Source organism: Euprymna scolopes, chromosome 9 (assembly GCF_053919585.1).
Source record: "Euprymna scolopes isolate OS-2025 chromosome 9, ASM5391958v1, whole genome shotgun sequence".
NCBI lineage: Eukaryota > Metazoa > Mollusca > Cephalopoda > Sepiida > Sepiolidae > Euprymna > Euprymna scolopes.
The window spans coordinates 2,167,743-2,190,774 of record NC_136490.1 but is presented as its reverse complement, the minus strand read 5'-3'; positions in this window follow the sequence as shown (position 1 = coordinate 2,190,774).

Below are 23,032 nucleotides of genomic sequence, written 5' to 3'. Positions count from 1 at the left end.
CTTTCTTAGTGACACACAATATGGTTTCCGCTCTGCAAGATCTACAGCAGATGTGCTAACGGTAATATCAGATAGGATTAGTGAATCTCTTGACAAAGGCTTTCTTTCCAGGGCAATTTCTCTTGACATATCGCAGTCCTTCAATAAGGTATGGCATAAGGGTCTACTTCACAAGATTTCCAGCTACGGTATTACTGGAAATGTTTTCTCAATCATTAAATCATTTCTCTCCGATAGGTTCATAAGAGTAGTGGTTGATGGGCAGAAATCAGAGACCCACAGTATTAATGCTGGAGTCCCTCAGGGGTCCATCCTGGACTCAACTCTCTTCCTGGTCTACACCAACGATCTCCCAAAACACATACTTAAATCATTCTTTGACATCTATGCTGATGACACGACCATCTATGACAACACATCAAAGGCTGTAAATGACAAAGTTATCTCTAATTCTCTCTTATTTGATCTTGAGCACGTGGTACAATGGGGGAAGAGGTGGCTGGTCACTTTTAATGCATCCAAAACTAAGCTTCTATCTTTACATCATCAACGCTCTGATTCCCATCTGGCATCAATTGAAATGGATTGCTCTCGTCTTGGAAGGGGCTCCATGTTTTGACAAGCTTCTGGGTTTGACCTTTACTCCTGATCTGAAATGGAACGCGTACATTAAATCTGGTGTCAGGGATGCTGGGAAAATGGTGGGATCCTTCTACCTCTCCAGAAGATATCTCACTACAGATGCAATTCTCTATCTGTATAAAAGCCAAGTACGTCCAAGGATGGAGTACTGCTGCCACATCTGGGAAGAAGCTGCTAAAAACAGTCTATCCTTCCTTGACAAAGTACAAAATAGACTTCGTGGCTTAGTGGGTGATGCCCTTTTCTCTTCCCTACAACCTCTCTCCCACAGAAGAGACGTCGCGAGCCTGTCTTTGTTTTATCGCTATTTCCATGGCAGGTGCTCGTCTGAGCTTCAATCCGTCGTCCCCCCTCGCCAATCTTTCACGAGAAACACCAGTCTGGCTGAAACTACCGTCAATAATTTTCCCCACTCTTTATCTGTGCCTAAATCAAAACGTAGATTCCATGAGCAAAGCTGCTTTCTTAGAACTGCACGCCAGTGGAACTCTCTACCACTTGCCTGTTTCCCACCTGACTACAACTTGGACGTCTTCAAGTCCAACATAAACAAACTCCTGACAAACCGCACACTTAAGTAAGACACTCTATCAAAACCCCCAATACTAATGATTACTACAATACTATCTCATTGATTACTGTACACGCAATAACACTTATCCCTGAGTGGCCTTCGGGCCTTGATAAGTGGAGACCTACATGTAAAAAAAAAAGTAAATGGCAAAAACAGAAGATTAAAGTTAGAAATATATATGATAAAAATATTAATTCACGTAACAAAAGAAGCTTTACAGATCTTACTAATCAATGTCTGAATAATACAAATAATCCAGATTATCAATTCTCATCTAAAAATTTGCGAATTAACCTTAGAAAAATTGAAACAAATGTGAAACGAAATTTGAAGAAAATTATCCCAGCATGTTATGTTCATGTTTGCTTATTAAAATAATTATTTTTTAACAAAATTGCAAAACAGTTTCCAAAGAAAAAGAAAAGAAAAAAAATCACAAAATACTAAATAATTAATTTTTGAAAACAGATTCTCTTTTCAATTTGCAATTCTGTGATTGGGAATATATTTTTCTTGCCTTTTGAAATTACTAATCAACGGCAGTTATACAAATTGATAGATTTGATGAATAGTTTCGTATGAATAAAACATTATGGATTTGACTCTTATCAATATGGTCTAAGTGAATAAATATAAACTAATTTTAAATAATAAATTAATAATCTACTAATAAGATATTTCCTGGCCATTTATATCAATATGAATACAACTTATTAATACGTGAATTAAAATTCAAAGATGGCATAATTAAATGAAAACGCAATTGCAACTTCACTTCCGATTTTCGGATTTTGTAACCATGCCATATTTATTTTATTTTAGGTAAAAATGCACTTTCGTAAATAATTGAATTCATTCGAAACGTATCGCAAAAACAAAAACAAATAACGTCCGTATATATATATATATATATATATATATATATATATATATATATATATATATATATATATACAAGGTGACCCCCCAAAAAACAGAGAACATTCAATTGATTTCTGAGCATTTTACAGGAAACGGAGAAAAAAAGGTCAAAGACCCTAATGTTTTGATGTCATATTTTGAATATAATAAACTAGTTATGACAAAAGTTTCATTTCATTCGGACAAAACACTAAGAAACGGGGCCTAATTAGAGTTGGGCCCGTTTTTTGGGGTCACCCTGTGTATGTATGTTTATATATATATATATATATATATATATATATATATATATATATATATATACTTCCTTAATTTTTCGTTAGAAAATTAATGCCATGATTTTCATCATATATTCTCTACTTACACAGATGCAGCAGGCAGCACAACTCATAGCTTCTCTATATCTCACTCCCTATCACAAATTGTTACTTTTCCAACCCGTTTACCTGACCAGGAAGAACAACATGCATCACTTTTAGATCTGTTTTTGACCACAGTTCCTGATGACTGTATAACGAATGCCGACAGCCCACTTGGGAACGCTGATCATGCAGTGATAATGGTTGAAATCGCCCTAAACTCTAGAGCCAAAACTGAAGAGCCAGTGCTCAAAACAACGAGATATTATAAAAAGGCTGACTTATCAGAGATGCCCCATGAACAGACCACTGAATGGTTCAAAACTGCAATTGAAGCGCATGTTCCCATGCGGAAATTTTATAGCAAGCCCCACTCTGCCCAATGGTTTACTTCGACCTGCGCAACTGCCATTGCTCCAAGGCAGCATGCATACCGCAGATTTAACCGACATAAGTCCAGTTCAAACAGACAGAAGTACATAGAAGCTAGAAGTAACGTTAAGAAAGAAATAGCAACATCTAAGAGAGAATTTACGGAAACCACTAAAAAGCGCATCGAAGCACAAAAACTAGGAACTCGTGACTTCTGGAAAATCTACAACAGTGTAGTAAATAATGGGCAATCAACAATTCCCCCACTAACCAACAATCACGAGTTTGTTTGCTCAGCAACCCAAAAGGCTAACATGCTTGCCAGTCGTTTTGCCTCAAACTCCACACTGGACCCTTCCAACCACCCCTACCTGACTTTCCTATGCGGACAGACGCCACGCTAGACGATCTGCAAATCACCCCTGCTCAAGTACATGCTATCATAAAAAATCTTGACACTTCAAAAGCATGTGGACCCGATCTCATCCCAGTTGTGCTATTAAAAAAGTGCTCAGCTGAAGTAGCTCCAGTTCTCTCCAAACTCTACAACAAATGCCTTAATGAATCTTGCTTTCCGGGCTGTTGGAAAACTGCTTCTGTGGTACCAGTATTCAAGAATTCTGGCGGAAGAACTGACCCATTAAATTATCGCCCCATTAGCCTCCTCCCACTTTTTGCCAAAATATTTGAGACCTTAATCAACCATGCTCTAGTCCGTCACCTTACAGATACTAAGCTGCTGACTGACAAACAATATGGATTTAGACAAGCTCGTTCCACAGCAGACATCCTAACTGTAATCTCTGAACGTATATACCATTCACTGGACAAAGCGGTGGAGGGCAGAGCGGTACCTCTAGATATATCTAAGACTTTTAACAGGGTATGGCATGAGGGTCTCCTCAGAAAGGACGAAAAACGAGCAATACAATCATTACGAAACAATCACCTCATAACCATAAAACGAGCAGACAAGGGCAATCACCATCATGAACACTAACGATTACATAACAGAAATAGACACACAACTAGCAAGCAAGGAATTCTACAAATTATTCCCCACTGATCCCACTCTCTCATTCAAATCCGAACTTAGCAACCTAATTAGTAATCTTGACCATAGCACTAGAATCACGATCGAGAAATTAGTGCCAGACCATCCAACCCCAGCTGTCTTCTACACTATCTCAAAACTCCATGAACTCTTCAAAATAGTTAGCAACACACTCACACACCTCTCACTCGGTAGTACCGATTAACGAAACCTCAGAAACATACCGCACAGCTAAGGACCTCAGAATAGCCGACCCATCGTTTCGGGTATTGGAACCCTCACAGAAGACATATCGGGGTATATAGACAATATTCCCAACCCACTGTTGTCAAACATCCCCAGTTACCTTAAGGACACAACACACTATCTACAAATTTAAAATAGGATAGGAACCATACCAAACAATGCAATTCGTGTTACTATGGATGTGTCCTCAATCTATTCCAACATCCCACACTCAAAATCTACAAGACACAAACATCAACGACATATGCAACATTATACAATTTATCTTAACACACAACAACTTCAAATTCAACAACCAACACTACCTACAAATCAAAGGTACAGCCATGGGAATCAAAATGACTTCCAGTTATGCCAACATATACATATTTGAACACAAAATACATTCACACTTACCACCTAAAACCACTACACTATTATTGGTACATAGATGACATCTTTCTCATTTGGCCACATGGCGAAGAAGCATTGATGGACTTCTATCAACACATAAACAACTGTCAAAACAGCATAAATTTCACGACAGAACACTTCACCACACACATCCCATTTTTAGACGTTTTAGTAAACATCACAAACAATCATATCACTACATCACTCTACACCAAACCCACCGATGGCCACGGTTACCATAATTTTAATAGTTGCTACCGTATCAATATATAAAATCTATTATATACAGCCAGTACCTACGTGTCAAACGAATCTGCTCAGACCCGACCGAGTACGAAAAACAAGTAGGAATTCTGGCCAACTACTTTTTTCATAGGAATTACCCCCTTAGAATAATTAAAGAATCGATTAGGAAAGCAGAACATAGAAGCAGGATTAATTTACTCACATATAAACGCAACATATCATCCCAAAAAATACCAATGGTATTTTATTACAACAATAACACAGACAAACTCCACAAACCATTTAAACAAGTATTTAGACAGCTGCAGCATAATCCCACCCTCAACACCATATACAACACAACACAATATACAACACGCTTCCACTCAGTGCAAGAAGACAGCCACCGAATCTAAGGTAACTTCTAACATCCACAAAAATACACAACACTTTCGCACCACTAGGAAACAAATTATGCAACAAACACAGGTGTAAAGTGTCCAAACACATTGATACTAGCGACACATTTACACCCCAGGTACAAACATTCAATTTAAACTCCCTCCGCTCACCTGCGATAGTCCCAATGTAGTTTACATAATATATTGCACCAGATGTACAAAGGGTAACTACGTGGGGGAAACAGGCCGAGAGTTTCACTTACTATTGAACAACCACAAACAAACAATTAGGGACAAATCCACACAGCACACAATAGCAATACACTACACCCTCCCAGACCACAGCATAGACAACATGAAATGCGTACTTATAGCCTCCAACTTTCGGACACAGAGACAAAGAAGACAACATGAAAATAAACTCATTCTGAGACTTAAGACCCTCGGTCTAAATTAAGATTTGGGACCGCTAAATGAGTACTCTTTTCATGAAAAATAGAAACTCACCAAAGACATTTCCCCACGGGACACAGGGCAGAGTGAGTATGCACGGTGGAAGAACGGCTTAGCATCCCCCACTAGAAGTTAGTTTTTGTTGACGTAAAGCCTTTTACTCCATTTTACTTTATTTTATTTTTTCAGATTCCACACATTTTAATTTCCGACCTATATTTAAGTCCATTTTCTAAGCACGCATACGTGCGCGCACAAATGCACAGGTGTAGACACGGGTGCGCCCTCCATTCCCCCTCGCAAACCCTATATATTATAGTACCCTTCTATCAAGATATACAGGATTAGGTTTAATATTATTATTATTATTATTATTATCATTGTTGTTGTTATTATTATTATTATTATTATTATTATTGTTATTATTATTATTATTATTATTATTATCAGCGTTATTATGACTATTATTATTATCACTATAATTATTGTTATTATCACTGATCTATATATATATGTATATATACGTATATATATATTTGTATGTATATATATATATATTTGTATGTATATATATATTATTATCATTATTATTATTATTATTATTATTATTATTATTATTATTATTATTATTATTATTGCTATTGTTATTGTTGTTTTACTATTATTCAACTCCTCGTTTAAGCATTGCAATAATCTTTCAGTTTCATTTCCAACATTAAACGTTATTAACCTCTGATTTCTCTAACCGGCATATCGAGCTTCCAATTTTTGTGATGGCTTCTAATTTAAAAACAACGCTTTCACCCTATACCTAGCGCTTACTGTATGTATGTATGTATGTATGTATGTATGTATGTATGTATGTATGTGTGTATGTATTTGCATACAGGAGTATACATGGGGGTGGGAGAAGAAAGAAAAAGAACAATCCGAATACTTTAATAAATTTTAATGTTTCAACAAGAATAGAAAAAATTAACTAAATGATGATCAAAAGAATATTCTCTGTTTATTTAGTTATTTTACTTCATTTTATTTATTTTTTTCCAACATTATAGGTTTGTATATATCATTTAACGAAATCTACAGTGTGCGTGTGTGCGTGTGTGTGTGCGTGTGTGTGTGTGAGTGCGTTAAGGTGGATGCGTACGTGCAGACAATCCAGACAACCTAGACCCACAATAAGTCCAAACTCTTGGAAAAGAGATTCTACTTCACACCCACTCAGCTTATCAACCAAATCTGCTCATCAATCTGCAGCTGTATATGTGAACACGTCCATAAAAGTGGGTGCGCGTATGCTGTGTATGTATGAGTACGTGAAGAAACATATGTGGTTGTGCGCGAGTGTATATACATGTATGTTCACATTTACGAGTATGTTCGTGGGATGCGTGGGCGTCCAATTAAATTTTTTATGAAAGATTTACTTTTGAATAGAGGCCACACATGTTGCTGACCATTCCAAGTCGAAAATGCTGAAAGGGTCATATTCAAATATATATTTACCTTAATGGCTATACCCGTGCCCCTCCTGCCGCTGCTTACTCTGCCGCTCACTCATGTTTTCTATCATTCACACTGAGGAAGATCGAAGGATCGGTCGAAAATATGTGCTTTTGAAGGAAACATTCTTGTATTTTTCAAAAGACTTTTTGTATTCCTACATGTCAACACACAGGAAATAAATACAGAAAAAATATAAACATTTATATATTTTTCGTATTGATTTTTTATTCATACATATTTAAATACCTTTATATTATAGATTCGTGACCAGACACACACACAGACGCTCAGCTTTATATTATAGATATATAAGTCGGTCACGTCTTTATTCCGTATTTTCTCTCTCCCTTTTCTCTTTCACACTCTCCGTATGTCTTTCTAAGCGTTTCTCTACATCTATCTTTCCAACAACTTACCATTTCTTCTATTTTCCCTCATTTCCCCCGTCCTTAACCAACATATTGTGCGCCATTCATTTTTGAAGTGGGGAACACCCACCCTCCTCATCACCTTCTGCTGTTCATTCTATTATCAATTTCCCCATTCCACATTTTTATTCCACCTTTTTTTTTTTTCATTCTTTCCGTTTCATAAAATCGATTGTAATTTAATTTGCCTAAACCTTGACGTCGTATTAACAAAAGTAATGTTGATTTATTATATTAATTAGTCGTCTTCATTGCGCCAAGACATTCCGGGTTTTTTATTCATTTCTATTTTCCATTTCTCTTCTTATATTTCCCATTCTTTTCGTCATGGAAGCGCGTTTACTTTAATTTTCTTTTTTTTATCGGCATGTTCGTTTTTACTTGGTGCTTTAGTCTTCTTCAGTTTTTCGTTATTTCTTTCTTTTTTACGCTTTTTTAAAACTTTTGTTTGTATCGTATTTTCTTTTTTATTCTTTTTCGTATTTTCTTTCTTTTTAACGCTTTTTTAAAACTTTTGTTTGTATCGTATTTTCTTTTTTGTATCATTTTAGTATTTTTTATTCCTTTTCGTTTTGTCTTTCTTCTTTTGTTTCTCTTTTTTCTTTTCTTTGTCTTGTTTATATTTTCTTTTATTCTTACTTTCTTTTACCTCATTTTTGCATTTCTCTTTGGTTTCTTCTTTCCTTGTTTCATTTCTTTTTCTCTTCTTTTTTCTCTTCTTATCTTCATTTTCTGTCTATTACTTATCTTCTTTGTTTTTTCGTGACATTCTTTTATTCATTTACCTTCAGGTTCTACTTACTATCTTTTTTAATTTTCCTCTTTTTGTTGTTGTTTATTGAGATGTTTCTATACTATAATTAAAAAAAAATAATCTATTTCTGCATGAATTATGGAAAAAAAGATTGTCAGATGAAACCATTTGAAATGAATAATTGATGGGAAAGGGCAACAACAAGTAAGACCACCCTCACTATTTGAAAACGAATTTGAATAGAAATCCTTCACAATATTATTTTTCAGTTTTTATTACTTTTATTCACTAAAAAACTAGACATATCACGGATTGAATATAAGTAGGGAGTTAAGAAGTAAGATGTCTTTTCACATTACATTTAAACGTTTGCATGTACGTACAATCATGGAAACTGGAAAAAGAGATAGAATTCCATTATATAGTAGCCTGACAGAAGAAACTATTAGAGTACACGGCTTTGTGGCATCTAGATATCTCGACAGTGAATAGTTGGGTTTTTGCAACGGCCGGTTGAATCGTGAACCACCGAAAAGTGCCGAACAAAAGCATCGTAAAAACATTGATATTTAAAACGCTGTTTAAAAATCACAAAACATAATTTTAACGGAAGAAAAATTAATGAATAATGTTACTAATGCCTTGGGAAGAAAAAGAATGAAAACTATTAAACCTATAATAAAAAAAATCTGTATATAACTTTAATTCAACCTATGGTAATGGTCAAGATGTAATATTTATTTAACTTTTTAACGATATAACGAAAAATAACAATATAACTTTTAATTCAACCTATAGTAATTTCAAGATTGAACATTTATGTAACGTTTTAACGACAAAACGAAAAATAAAAATATAACTTTTAATTCAACCTATGTTAATTGTCAATATTGAACATTTATGTAACATTTAATGATAAAACGACCACGAAATAAATGTAACATTTAATTCAACCTATAGTAATTTCAAGATTGAACATTTATGTAACTTTTTAATGATAAAACGAACAATGAAAATATAACTTTTAATTAAACCTGTACTAAATTCTTGATTAAAATTTACGTAGCTTTGTAATGACAAAACGAAAATGGAAAATATAACTTTTAATTCAACCTATGATAATTTTAAAGATTGGCTATTTATTTGACTTTTTAACGATAAAACGAAAAATAACAATATAACTTTTACTTCAACCTATTATAATTGTCAAGACTAAATATTTATTTAACTTTTTAATGATAAAACGAAAAATAAAAATATACCATTTAATTCAACCTATGGTAATGTTAAGATTTAATATTTACTTAACTTTTTAATAATAAAACGAAAAATAAAAATATACCATTTAATTCAACCTATGTTAATTGTCAAGATTAAATGCTTATTTAACTTTTTAATGATAAAATGAAAAATAAAAATATAACTTTAATTTCAACCTATAGTAATTTCAAGATTGAACATTTATGTATCTTTTTAACGATAAAACGAAAAATAAATACATGACATTTAATTAAACCTATGGTAATTGTCAAGATTGAATATATATTTAACTTTTTAATGATAAAACGAAATAGAAAAATATAACTTTTAATTCAACGTACAGTTATTTCAAGATAAAATATTTACTTAACTTTTTGATAATAAAACGAAAAATAAAAATATACCATTTAATTCTAACCTATGTTAATTGTCAAGATTGAAAATTTATGTAACTTTTTAACGATGAAACGAGAAATAAAAAATATAACTTTACATTCAACCTGTAGTAATTTCAAGATTGAACATTGATGTAACTTTTTAACGATAAAATGAAAATTAAAAATATAACTTTTAATTAAACCTATGGTAATTTAAAGATTGAATATGTATTTAACTTTTTAAGGATAAAACGAAATAGAAAAATATACCATTTAATTCAACATGTAGTAATTTCAAGATTGAATATTTACTTAACTTTTTTAATAATGAAACGAAAAATAAAAATATACCATTTAATTCAACCTATGTTAATTGTCAAGATTGAATATTTATTTTACTTTTTAATGATAAAATGAAAAATAAAAATATAACTTTTAATTCAACATATTGGAATTTCAAGATTGAAAATCTGTGTATGTTTTAATGATAAAACGGAAAATAAAAAATATAACTTTTAATTCAATCTATAGTAATTTCAGGATTGAATATGTATTTAACTTTTTTAGATAAAACGAAAAAGAATAATATAACTTTTAATTCAACGTACAGTGAATTTCAAAATTAAATATTTTCTTAACTTTTTAATGATAAAACGAAAAATTAAAATGTACCATTTAATTCAACCTATAGTAATTGTCAAGATTGAATATTTGTGTAACTTTTTAATGATAAAAGGAAAAATAACAATATAACTTTAAATTCAACCTATTGTAATTTCAAAATTGAACATTTATTTAACTTTTTAATGATAAAACGAAAAATAAAAATATGACATTTAATTCAATCTATAGTTATTTCAAGATTGAACATTTATGTAACTTTTTAACTAAAAATCGAAAGAAAAATATAACTTTTAATTCAACCTATGGTAATTGTCAAGATTGAATATTTATTTAACTTATTAACGATAAAACGCAAAATAAAAATATAACTTTTAATTCAACCTGTAGTTATTTCAAGATTGAATATTTATTCAAGTTTTTAATGGTAAAACGAAAAGTAAAATATAACTTTTTATTCAACCTGCAGTAATTTCAAGATTAAACAATTATGTAACTTTCTAATAATATAACGAAAAAGAAATATATAACATTTAGTTCAACCTATAGTAATTTCAAGATTGAACATTTATGCAACCTTTTAACGATAAAACGAAAAATAAAAATACAACTTTTAATTCAACCTATGGTAATTTTCAAGATTGAATATTTATTTAACATTTAAGATTTAAGATTTAATATTTATGTAACTTTCAGTGATAAAACGAAATAGATAAATATAACTTTTCATTAAACCTCTAGTAATTTCAAAATTGAACAGTTATGTAACTTTTTAATGATAAAACGAAAAATAAAAATATACCATTTAATTCAACCTATGGTAATTTTCAAGATTGAATATTTATTTAACTTTTTAACGATAAAACGAAAAATAAAAATATATCTTTTTATTCAACCTATAGTAATTTCAAGATTGAATATTAATGTAACTTTTTAATGATGAAACGAAATAAATAAACATTTAAATAAACTAATGATAATTTAAAGATTGAATATATATTTTAAATTTTAATTATAAAACGAAAAGGAAAATTATAACTTTTAATTCAACCTATGGTAATTGTCAACATGAAATATTTATGTAATTTTTTATGATATAACGAAAAATAAAAATACAAGTTTTAACTCAACCACTAGTAATTTCAAGATGGAACATTTATTTAACTTTTTAACGATAAAACGAAAAAGAAAAATATAACTTTTAACTCAACCTGTACTAATTCCAAGATTGAATATTAATGTAACTTTTTAATGAAGAAAGAAAGGAAACCATAACTTTTAATCCAGCCTATGGTAATTGTCAAGATGAATATTTATTTTACTTTTTAACGATAAAACGAAAAAATAAACTTTTCATTTAACCTATGAAAATTTCAAGATTGAATATTTATTTACCTTTTTAACGATAAAAATAAAAATAAAAACATTTCTTTAAATTCACCCTATCGTAATTTCAAGATTGAATATTTAACTTTTTAATAATCAAATGAAAAAGGAAAATATAACTTTTATTCAACCTATGGTAATTGCAAAGATTTAATATTTATTTACCTTCTTTACGATAAAACGAAAAAGACAAACAGAACTTTTAATTCAATCTATAGTAATATTCAAGATTGAATATTTAAGAAACTTTTTAATGATAAAACAAAAAGGAAAATTATAACTTTTAATTCAACCTATAGTAATATTCAAGATTGAATATTTAAGAAACTTTTTAATGATAAAACAAAAAGGAAAATTATAACTTTTAATTCAATCTATAGTAATATTCAAGATTGAATATTCATTAAATTTTTTATGATGAAACAAAAAATAAAAACATAATTCTTAATTCAACCTATGGTAAAATTTAAATTAAATATTTTTTAAGTTTTTAATGATAAAATAAAAAGTGTTTAATGATAAAACAAAAAGGAAAAATATAACTTTTAATGCAACATATGGTAATTTTCAAGATCGAATATCAAATTAACTTTGTAACGATAAAACGGAAAAGAAAAATATAACTCCTAAGGTAATTGTCAAGACTGCATATCTATTTAACTTTTTAGTTACAAAACGAAAAATAAAAATATACATTTTTATTCAATCTTTTAACTTTTTAACGATAACACGAAAAAGAAAAATATTACTTTTAATTTAACCTATGGTAATTGTCAATATTGAACATTTATGTAACTTTTTATTGACTAAATGAAAAGGAAAAATATAGCTTTTAATTCAACCTATAGTAATTTAAAGATTTAACTTTTTAATGATAAAACGAAATACGAAAATCATGACTTTTAATTCAACCTATGGTAATCAATAGGATGAATATTTATTTAACTTTCTTATGATGAAACGAAAACTAAAAATATAACTTTTACTTTAACCTATGGTAATTGGCAAGATTTAATATTTATTTAACTTTTTAATTATAAAATTATAAATAAAAATATAACTTTTACTTTAACCTATGGTAATTGGCAAGATTTAATATTTATTTAACTTTTTAATTATAAAATTATAAATAAAAATATAACTTTTACTTTAACCTATGGTAATTGGCAAGATTTAATATTTATTTAACTTTTTAATTATAAAATTATAAATAAAAATATAACTTTTACTTTAACCTATGGTAATTGGCAAGATTTAATATTTATTTAACTTTTTAATTATAAAATTATAAATAAAAATATAACTTTTAATTCAACCTATACTAATTTCAAGATTAAACATTCATGTAACGTTTTAATGATAAAACGAAAAGGAAAAATATATCTTTTAATTCAACCTATGGGAATTTAAAGATTGAATAGTTATGTAACTTTTTATTGATGAAATGAAAAATAAAAATATAACTTTTCATTCAACCTATGATAATTTCAAGATTAAATATTTATTTAAATTTTAATCATAAAATGAAAAAGAAAATATATATATATATATTTTTTTACACAGTGATCACCACTTATCAAGGCCCGGAAGCCACTCAGGGATAAGGGTTATTGCAAGTACATTACGTTAGTGAGGAGATTTGCTGAAATGTTTACTTAAGGGGGCGGTTCATTAGGAATTTTTTAACATTGGACTTGAAGACAACCAAGTTGTAGTCCGGAGGGAAGCAGGCAGACGGAACAGAGTTCCACAGGCGTGCAGTTCTAAGAAAGAAGCTTTGTTCATGGAATCCGCGTTTTGATTTAGGCACAGATATAGAGTGGGGGAAATTTTTCACAGTGGATTCAGCTAGACGGGTGTTTTTCGTGAAAGATTGGCGAGGAGGGGGCCAGAGATTGGAGTTCAGACGAGCCCCTGCCATGGAAATAACGATAAAACAAGGACAGGCTCGCAACGTCTCTTCTGTGGGAGAGAGGTTGCAGGGTAGAGAAAAGGGCATCCCCCACTAAGCCACGAAGTCTATTTTGTACTCTGTCAAGGCAGGATAGGCTGTTTTTAGCAGCTCCTGCCCAGATATGGCAACAGTATTCCATCCTTGGACGTACTTGGCTTTTATATAGATAGAGAATTGCATCCGTAGTGAGATATCTTCTGGAGCGCTAGAAGGATCCCACCATCTTTCCAGCGACCTTGGCAACAGACTTGATGTACGTGTTCCATTTCAGATCAGGAGAAAAGGTCAAACCCAGAAGCTTGTCAAAACACGGGGCCTCACCCAGACGAGAGCCATCCATCACAATTGATGCCAGCTGGGGATCAGAGCGTTGATGATGTACGGATAGGAGTTTGGTTTTGGATGCATTAAAGGTAACCAGCCACATCTTCCCCCACTGAACCACGCGCTCGAGATCAGAGGAGAGAGAATCAGAGAGAACTTTGTCATTTACAGCCTTTGATGTGTTGCCGTAGATGGTCATGTCATCAGAATAGATGTCAACGAATGATTAAAGTATGTGTTTAGGGAGGTCATTGATGTAGATCAGGAAGAGAGTTGGGCCCAGGATTGACCCCTGAGGGACTCCAGCATTTATATTGCAGGCCTCCGATTTTTGTCCATCTACCACTACTCTTATGAGCCTATCGGAGAGAAATGATTTAATGATTGAGAAAACATTTCCAGTTATACCGTAGCTGGAAATCTTGTGAAGTAGACCCTTATGCCATACCTTGTCGAAGGCCTTTGATATGTCGAGAGCGATTGCCCTAGAAAGGAAGCCTTTGTCAAGAGATTCACTAATCCTGTGGGATATAACCGTCAGCACATCTGCGGTAGATCTTGCAGAGCGGAAACCATATTGTGTGTCACTAAGAAAGTTGTTTCTTCTGAGGTGGTTGACTATTTCTCTATTTAATATGGATTCCAGCAACTTACTCATAACACATAGGAGACTTATAGGTCTGTATTGAGAGGGAGATGACTTATCTCCTGATTTCTTAAATACAGGGCAAACTGATGAGGTCTTCCAGGGAGTCGGAAATCACTTCTCCTTAAGGCAGCGCTTAAATAATTTCGTGAGTATGGGAGCAAGTTCTGGTTGAAGCTTTTTTTACACTATAATTGGGATGCCATCAGGGCCAGTTGCTTTACTGGAATCTAGGTTCTTTATTAGCTTGGCGACCTCATGCACGGATATTTGTATGTTACCTACCTTGTTCTGTGTTATAGGAGGAAATATGGGGAGTTGATGGCCTTCGTCGCATAGGGTAGAATTAGCTGCAAAGTTCTTTGCAAATAGTTTGGCCTTGTCTGACGCTGACGAGATGACCTCTGGTCCATTGATAATGGTTGGGATAGAACGCACACTTCTTTTCAGGATCCTATTTGTTATTTGCCAAAACTGGTGGGATCCAAGCCGCTGATCAGCTACCTTGGATTTAACAGACTGGGCATATAACTTTTGATCAACCTATACTAATTCCCAGATTGAATATTAATGTAACTTTTTAATGAAGAAAAAGAAAGGAAATATATACATTTTTTATTCAGCCTATGGTAATTTACAGAATGAATATTTATTTTACTTTTCAACAATGAAACGAAAACAAAACTTTTAATTTAACCTATGGTAATTTCAAGATTGAATATTTATGTAACTTTTTAATAATAAAAAGAAAAGGAAAATTATAACTTTTAATGCAACGTATGGTAATTTTCAAGATTTAATATTAAATTAAAATTGTAACGATAACACGGAAAAGAAGAATATAACTTTTAATTAATCCCATGATAATTTCAAGATTAAATATTTATTTAACTTTTTAACAGAAAACGTAAAAGAAAAAGAAAACTTTTAATTCAATCGATAGTAATCTCAAGATTGAATATTATTTAACTTTTTAACGATAAAACGAAAATTATAAATATAACTTTTAATTCACCCTATGGTAATTGTACGGATTGAACATTGATGTAACTTTTTAATGATAAAACGAAAAGGAATAATATAACTTTTATTTCACCCTATAGTAATTTCAAGATTTAACATTTATTTAACTTTTTAATGATAAAACGAAAAATAAAAATATACCTTTTAATTCAATCAATGGTAATTTCAAGATTAAATATGTATTTAACTTTTTAATTATAAAACGAAAAGGATAAATACAACTTTTACTTCAACCTATAGTAATTTTAAGATTGAATATTAATTTAATTTTTTAATGATAAAACGAAACATAAAATCATATTTTTAATTCAGTATATGGTAATATCAAGATTTTTTATTTATTTAACTTTTTAACGATGAAACGAAATAGAAAAATATAACTTTAAGTGAATCTTAGTAATTTTCAAGATTGAATATTTATGTAACTTTTTAGTGATAAAATGAAAATAAAAATATAACTTTTTATTCAATTCATGGTAATTGTCAAGATTGAATATTCATTTTAGTTTTTAATAATAAAATGAAAAGGAAAAATATAATTTTTAAGTCAACCTAAGGTAATTGACAAGATTGGCTATTTGATTAACTTTTCAATGATAAAACGAAAAAGAAAAATACAACTTTTAATTCAACCTAAGGTAATTGCCAAGATTTAATATTTAATATTTATATAACTTTTTAGTGATGAAACGAAAAATAAAAATAAAACTTTTAATTCAACCTATAGTAACATCAAAATTTAATATTTATCTAACTTTTTAAAGATAAAACGAAAAAGAAAAATATAACTTTTAATTCAACCTATGATAATTATCCAGGTTGAATATTTATTTAACTTATTAATTATAAAACGAAAAATTAAAAACATAACTTTTATTTCAACCCATGGTAATTTCAAGATGTAATATTAATTTAATTTTTCAATGATAAAACGAAACATAAAAACAATTTTTAATTCAACCAATGTTAATTTCAAGATTTTATATTTATTTGACTTTATAACGATAAAACGAAATAGAAAAATATAACTTTAAGTCAATCCTAGTAATTTTCAATATTGAATATTTATGAAACTTTTTAATCATAAAATGAAAAATAGAAAAATAACTTTTAATTCGATCGAAAGTAATATTCAAGATTGAATATTCATTTAAGTTTTTAATGATGAAACGAAAAGAAAAAATATAACTTTCAAGTCAACCTAAGGTAATTGTAAAGATTGAACATTTGATTAACTTTTTAGTGATAAAACGAAAAAGAAAAAACAACTTTTAAGTCAACCTAAGGAAATTGTCAAGATTTAATATTAATGTAACTTTTTAGTGATAAAACGAAAAATAAAAATATAACTTTTAATTCAACTGATGATAATTGTCAAGGCTGAATATTTATGTAACTTATTAATGATAAAACGAGAAATTAAAGATATAACGTTTACTTCAACCTTTGGTAATTTCAAGATTGAATATTCATTTTAATTTTTACGATAAAACGCAAAATAAAAATTATGACTTTTTATTCAACCCATGGTACATTTAAGTTTGAATATTTATTTAAATTATTACCGATAAAATGGAAAAGGAAAAAAATAACTTTTAATTCAACCTATTGTTATTGTCGAGATTAAATATTTATTTCATATTTCAACGATAAAACGAAAAAGGAAAATATAACTTTTATTTCAACCAATGTAATTTTCAAGATTGAATAACTATTTAACGTTTTAATGATAAAACGGAAAATAAAAGTATGACTTTTAATTCAACCTATGGTAATTTACAGAATTAATATTTATTCAACTTTTTAATTATAAAACGAAAAGGATAAATACAACTTTTACTTCAACCTATAGTAATTTTAAGATTGAATATTAATTTAATTTTTTAATGATAAAACGAAACATAAAATCATATTTTTAATTCAGTATATGGTAATGTCGAGATTTTTTATTTATTTAACTTTTTAACGATGAAACGAAATAGAAAAATATAACTTTAAGTGAATCTTAGTAATTTTCAAGATTGAATATTTATGTAACTTTTTAGTGATAAAACGAAAATAAAAATATAACTTTTTATTCAATTCATGGTAATTGTCAAGATTGAATATTCATTTTAGTTTTTAATGATAAAATGAAAAGGAAAAATATAATTTTTAAGTCAACCTAAGGTAATTGACAAGATTGGCTATTTGATTAACTTTTCAATGATAAAACGAAAAAGAAAAATACAACTTTAAATTCAACCTAAGGTAATTGCCAAGATTTAATATTTAATATTTATGTAACTTTTTAGTGATAAAACGAAAAATAAAAATAAAACTTTTAATTCAACCTATAGTAATATCAAAATTTAATATTTATCTAACTTTTTAATGATAAAACGAAAAAGAAAAATATAACTTTTAATTCAACCTATGATAATTGTCCAGGTTGAATATTCATTTAACTTATTAATGATAAAACGAAAAATTAAAAACATAACTTTTATTTCAACCCATGGTAATTTCAAGATTGAATATTTATTTAAATTTTTAATGATTAAACGAAAAATAAAAATATAACTTTTAATTCAACTTATGATAATTGTCAAGGCTGAATATTTATGTAACTTATTAATGATAAAACAAAAAATTAAAAATATAACGTTTACTTCAACTTATGGTAATTTCAAGATTGAATATTTATTTTAATTTTTACGATAAAACGAAAAATAAAAATATAACTTTTAATTCAACCTATGGTAAATTTAAGATTGGATATTTATTTTAATTTTTAGTGATTAAACGAAAAATAAAAATATAACTTTTAATTCAACCTATGGTAAATTTAGGATTTAATATTTATTTAAATTTTTAACGATAAAACGGAAAAGGAAAACATAACTTTTAATTCAACCTATTGTTATTGTCAAGATTAAATATTTATTTCACTTTTCAAGGAAAAAACGAAAAAGGAAAATATAACTTTTAATTCAACGTATGGTAATTTCAAGATTGAACATTTATGTAACTGTTTAATGATAAAACTAAAAAGAAATATATAACTTCAATTCAACCTATGGTAATTGTCAAGATTGAATAATTATTTAACTTTTTAACGATAAAACGAAAAAGAAAAATATAAGAGCAAATGTTAAAAACTTTTAATTATTTTCTTTTTGCTAATTTTTGAAGGAATGTTTTATTTTAGACATAAACCTATCATAAATCGCCGATGAAATTTCTGATAGAATTTTTTATTTTATTATATTTTATTTTATATCATTTTATTATTTTGCCGGGTAATTAAATTTTACGGTAATTGTGTAGATACAAAACAGTGCCTAGATATTCTTATTATTTAGAAACTCGTTGTTAACACGGAGAAAGATGTATATACTGTAACTATTTTGTACGTTTTACCTAACAAGGTGCTTATATATGGAAGATACCGTGCGTTTTTCGTCGACAGTATCGGATAGTTTTATGATGTTGTCAACAAATTGGTTGTATTTAATCTTCATCTGCTCGAATTCAATTGGTTAAGCATTTCTACATATCCCGTCATTTTACATTATCTGCCGAAAAACGCCGATGCGACTTTGGCTTCAGCAGGGTAACCTTACTGCATAAGTATCACTTTTTTTTTTAATGTTTCATTCTCATCCGCCTTTTTTCTGTCTCATTTGTTTGTTTGTTTTGTTTCTTACACCGACATAATTTCCTCTCTTTCCACTCTTTATATATGCCTAAACCTAAACGTAAATTCCATCAACAAAGCTTGTTTCTTAGAACTGCACACATGTGAAACTGTCTTCCGTTTCCTGCTTTCCAGCAGACTACAATATGGTCGTCTTCAAGTCCAACGTAAACAAATTCTTGAGGAGCCGTCCCCTTAAGAAATCCAATTAACCAAAGTTCCACTACTAACGCTTACTACGATATTGCTTCATTGACTACTGTACACTCGTTAACCACTATCCTTTAGTGGCCTTTGGGCCTTGGTAAGTGGTGACTCCTTTTTAAAATAAGATACATATAAATCACAACGCCTAGGCGTGAACGATATATCGTCTAAGGAGTAATGGGTTGAAAATTCTCGAAGCTGAAGTCTAAGAAATGAGAGAACTAGTTAGCGTAGAAACAATAAAATAAGTGACATCTATTTATCTATTTATCTTCTGATACGACAAACTATTTTCCATTCTTTTCGATGAATTCACTTCTGCCGTGATTCATACTATTTTAACTTTTCAGTTTGTTTTCTTTCGCGCGGTTTTGTTACATCTGGACTTCTGGCTTTGCCAGAAATACTTTGGCGCATCTGTGTTGAATCCTATTAAGGACAATTCAAACTTACATAAAATTTTAAACTAACTTTAATAACACCCCTCAATATATAACACTATTTAAACGCATTTTTTTTCAACTATTTTAATTTTGTTATATTTTATTTTCACGGTTTATATATTTGTTTTGTTATTTTTACTTTTTTCTATTTTTGTTTATTTCAATTGATATTCTGTATTAGTATTCTTTTTATTTTGTCTTCTTTCATATATATGTATGTGTGTATATGCGTGTGTATATGTGTATATGCGTGTGTATGTGTGTATATGCGTGTGTATGTGTGTATATGCGTGTGTATGTATTTTTCTTTGTTTGTTTTCTTTCATATATATATATGTGTGTATATGCGTGTGTATGTGTGTATGTGCGTGTGTATGTATTTTTCTTTGTTTGTCTTCTTTCATATATATGTATGTGTGTACATGCGTGTGTATGTGTGTATATGCGTGTGTATGTGTGTATATGCGTGTGTATGTATTTTTCTTTGTTTGTTTTCTTTCATATATATGTATGTGTGTATATGCGTGTGTATGTGTGTATGTGCGTGTGTATGTATTTTTCTTTGTTTGTCTTCTTTCATATATATGTATGTGTGTACATGCGTGTGTATGTGTGTATATGCGTGTGTATGTGTGTATATGCGTGTGCATGTATGTTTAAATTTATACCTTAGTCCACATCTGCTACTAGAGAAGTATTTTCAAGGTTATAAGTGGCCTATAAAGCATAAAGACGATGTTGTTGTTTTTAATAGAATGTATTTCATTTCGATCCTCCGCTTTTCGTGCAAAATGTGGACTGAAATGAGTAAAACCAATCAAATGAAGAACGTTAACAATACTGGAAAATTTTGTTCATTTTTTGCCAAAACATTCACGTCAAATCTCGTAATCGTTTAGCAAAGAAACATGTTGTCTTTTTTAAATAAATTTACGTTCGATCTAATCGGCTTCCTTGCTAATGGAGTCAGTGAAATCGTGACACCCTGCACTGATGACTCTCGAAAAGATGAAACACTAGTGTCTGTAGGTATTTAATAATAATTATAGTAATAATTATATATATATATATATATATATATATATATATATATATATATATATATATATATATCGCGCTGCCGACTGTCAACGATGGTTGTAGGTTTCATCCACGGCTGGGGAAAGGTGCTAGTCTAGTCGCACTGATAAGTTGTGATACAACGAAACAGTACTGCATACAAGTAACTTTCCTTGTACATATTTGTGAATTATTCCACGGATTTCGGCCTCTTGGATTATTTTAGACCATCTTCTAATTACGAGATCCTTGGATTTTACTTGTGCGAATGGAAAATTAAATTAACTTTCTTGGACTTACATTTTTGGATTTTACCGTCATTGGATGCTTTTTTCCTTTCACCTGGCTGTCCATTCACGTGAAAGCACCTTTTTCTTTACCATATTCCCTCTGCTTAACTTTTTTTTTATCAAGTAAGATCTCTTACTTACTTGCAGTTTCATCAAATACTTTTGTATGCTAAATCCGATCCCGCATTTTGCTAATTCCTACCCTCTGATGAGAAGGAAAGTATTTCTTCGAAACTCCGCGGATTAAGGACTATCCACTTATTAAGTGTCTCCTTTTCAGATTAAATATGTTTTTAACTCTTTTTCAAAGTGTTTTTTAACATGTTTTATTAACTATTTGCTCTTATATATATATATATATATATATATATATATATATATATATATATATTTAATTCAATTTAATATATATATATTTAATTCAATTTAATTGATTATATTATTAAAAATAAAGTTAAAAAATATAATTCTCCCCCGTTCTTTGGTCCATCAAAGTGCCCTGTTTACTTAAAGGTCCCTTGGATTGGGTAGACTGGTCAGTGTTTGGGTAGACGAATCATTAAATCTGTTTCAAATTGCTTCCCGTCCGTTGCTCCACGTTTGATCTTCGCTGTAAGTCTGCATTTCCGCTAGTTGTTAAGGATGGTTTACCTTACATCACAAAAAGTAATGTAGTTTATGAATTTAATTGTCAGTGTAGGTCGAACCTCCTTAAATTTACAGACTCGAATCAACCAACATGTTCCAGTAAAGATAAGATTGGGCAAGCCTTGTCGCTCTTACCTCCTTTTTCCCCCTTTGGAATCTGTCATTGGCCAACACCTCCATGAAAATCCAGCGTGTGCCAATGCGTATAAAATGGAGTGTTTTAGGAGTTTGCATCGGGCTGACTCAAAATAACTTGCGGATTTTGGGGTCAGTTACTATTCTCCTGCGTAGACCGTCTCTCTGTCGGCAGAAGGAGTTCGTCAGATAATTAGACTTATTTGGGGATATATTTTAACTCCCCCCCTCGCGCCACTTGTACATATATTTTATATTATTGTATATAATTTATTCGTTTTCCCACGCATTTTCCACCCTCTCCCTCGGTAAAATTTATACGTATAAACTATAAGTCTGTTCTTGCGAGTTATTTTATTTATTTGTTTATTTTATGATCAACGATTAACTCTTGATGAATCTGCTAATGAAAGAGGCCCCTCGGGTTTTGCCGGGCATTTTGTTTAAAGCAATGCATAAGTTCTGTCCCGTGAAACATATATATATATATATATATATATATATATATATATATATATATATATATATATATAATTGGAAAGATTATTCCCATCCGAAACAAATGTTAGAGCTTGTGGAGCGCAGACGTCACATATCAACAGAATATGGCCAATATCTGCGCATATTATTATCCATTTTCATCGGTTGG